This window comes from Morone saxatilis, unplaced genomic scaffold (genome assembly GCF_004916995.1).
Source record: "Morone saxatilis isolate NCDOM2014 unplaced genomic scaffold, NCSU_SB_2.0 Contig6, whole genome shotgun sequence".
Taxonomy (NCBI): domain Eukaryota; kingdom Metazoa; phylum Chordata; class Actinopteri; family Moronidae; genus Morone; species Morone saxatilis.
Genome location: NW_023340206.1, coordinates 13370124 through 13372780, shown reverse-complemented (window position 1 = coordinate 13372780; position 2657 = coordinate 13370124). Strand labels below are relative to the sequence as shown.

The window sequence follows — 2657 nt, the reverse complement described above, 5'->3', positions numbered from 1 at the left end:
AGAAAAAAACTCAGAATCTCCAAACAACCTGAATTTATTCAGGATTTAACTCTTCACATTCAGATCAATAATATCAGCAGTTTATCAATATTTCACTATGTGGTCAGACATTGTATCAACAAGCTCCAATAGAATCGATCAGACCTCTATTCACACACAAAACAACAACCAATCATAGCATTTAACTGATCAATGATCAATGATCACCTGGAGCAGGACGTCTGTACAAACCATGCTGACTGTGGCGTTGTTGTCTGCAGGTCTGAGGGAGCTCACTCTGAGCGCTAACCCAGGAATCAGCTCCAAAGGCTGGGCTCGACTTGCCATCGCTGTGGCTCACAGCTCACAGCTCCGAGTGCTGAACCTGGACTACAACCCGCTGGGTAACAGCTCCACTTCCTGGTTCTGTTAATGTCTCATATTGGAGCCGGATTCAGTCCGTTCACACACTTTATTCACTCACTATTTCAGTAGGTCGAGTATTTGTTGTTCAGCTAATAGATTCAGTTACTGAAGTTAGACTCACATGTGAATAAAGTCCGAACAACTTAAATTAATCTTCTTAATACAGTTTTCTTCCTCTTAAGAAAATGATGATTATTATGATTTATTTATTTTTATTATTTATACTATTACCTGTATATATATATATATATATATATTATATAATAAATATATAATAAATATAATATTAACAGCTGACGTACAATAAAAACAATTTATAACAATTGATTATTAAAATGGTAGCCAATTCATTTTATCTAACATCAAATCTTTGGGGGATCATTAAGAATTATTTGGATGTATAATTGGGCTAATGATTACTAAACTGAAGTAAAAACTATATTATATAAGCTATACAGCATTATAATGCTTACACTGTTTTAATGATATAAAGTCATAATACTGCACACACGTGAACACACAAGTTCACTCAGAACAACTGAGTTGAAGTTATGTGAACTACGGTAACTTCTTTTATTAAGATGTGTTGTTGTAATACCACAAACTACCTTTAGTAAGCTGGACTGTCATTGTTTTTATTTTTAAAATTAAAGTTGTTCTTTAAGTTCTTCAGGTGTAATGCAGGCTCCATTCTTAAGGAGGCATACACACTTAAATAATAAACCTATAATTGTCAAAATTCTGACTTTTTATTATTAGAAGAGGTATAATATTTGATTATTGAATATTTTATTCTTCTTAATAATCTCACAACCCCTCAGATTTATCTGGAGACCCTTTGGAGGAACCACTCTTATACATTATAATAATGTCTCCTAGAGTCAGATATCAGTCACAGGAGGCGTTTTACTGCAGAGCCAGTACTTCTACTACATTCAGCTGATAATACTTGTGTGCTTTTACTTCAGTGGGATGTTGAATGGAGGACTTTAACTTCCTGTGAGAGCTATAAACAGTCTCTGCTTGGTAATAACTGGCTGCGAGTGTGAGCAGGTGTGTGTTACGGCGGTGGGGAAGTCCCCGTCGTGGTGTTGATGGAGGTTTTTGTGTCCGTCACCGGATTAAAGCAGCAGGTGGCAGCGAGGCGGCGATGGCGGCTCCTCCGTGTGCGCTCAGTCAGATCAGATTAGCCGGTGACCTTGTCCAACTAACAACAAGAAAACAAACATCTTGATTCCTCCTCTTTGTCTAATCAACCCGATCAGCTGACACTGATCAGTCCGCAGATACAGATATAGTGATTGATAAAGGCAAAATATTATATGTATCATATAAAACTGAACATGACATTGATGCTGTTTTATGTTGAATTGAAAATAAAATAAAAAAATATTTAAAAAGTTTACTCAATATGAAGTTATTTTTAAAACATCAATGTAATTTTGTAAAATTGTAAAATTATCTAAAAAATTCTAATATAAATAAAAATATAATAAAAGAAAATTCGTCGTACATACAGTATATACACATTTGCAGTCAGGGGCACAAACATAAAAGAAAAAAAAACCAAATAAAACACAAAAATGATTCCTGTTCCTACAATATACAGTAAACAATAATACAACAACAATGCAAACAAACTCATGTGCACAATGCTAAAAAGAAAACAGATAACATGTTAAAAATGATTTATTGCACAAGGAGCAAATGAGTTTTTAGTCCTGTTCTACAGCCTGAGGGAAGACGTTCAACCTGCTGGTGGTTTGTACAGTCCAGTATGGACCTGGTCTTGTGGATATCCTCAGTCTGTCTGTCCCAGCAACCTTTGCAATGTGGTTGATCCTTAATGTTCAGGTTACCGTACCAACCAATCACAGAAAAGGTTAGAACAGAATCAATAAATCGACGTATAAAACATCATTCTCCTGAAACATAAAAACATTTCATAATATTTCAGTAAAAAATTATTTTTCCGTTATGGTTCTTGTCAAACTGAAAGTAGTAGTAAAATACCAAATACATAACTCAAAATATTCCTCTCGTCATTCAAGACCACTGCCCGTGCATCATCAGGTCGCTGAGGCTTTGACCTTTGACCTCCACATCCTGTCTGTCAGTGGCAAAGACCAGACAGGAGCTGGGCGTGCCTCGCTTCTTCCTCGGCTGATTGTGAACTCAACATAATGCCTTACAAACTGGATCTGATACCAGTGTTCATCCAGTCTGAATCCACACACACGCACACACGCACA

The 2657-nt window shown here is 36.1% G+C and overlaps 1 protein-coding gene across 2 annotated transcripts in view; it reads left to right on the top strand.

The window, feature by feature from the left end:
• The window catches only part of bin1b (bridging integrator 1b), a 19591-nt gene that overhangs the window by 5651 nt on the left and 11283 nt on the right, over window positions 1-2657 (top strand). The gene's annotated exons all lie outside the window — the stretch shown is intronic.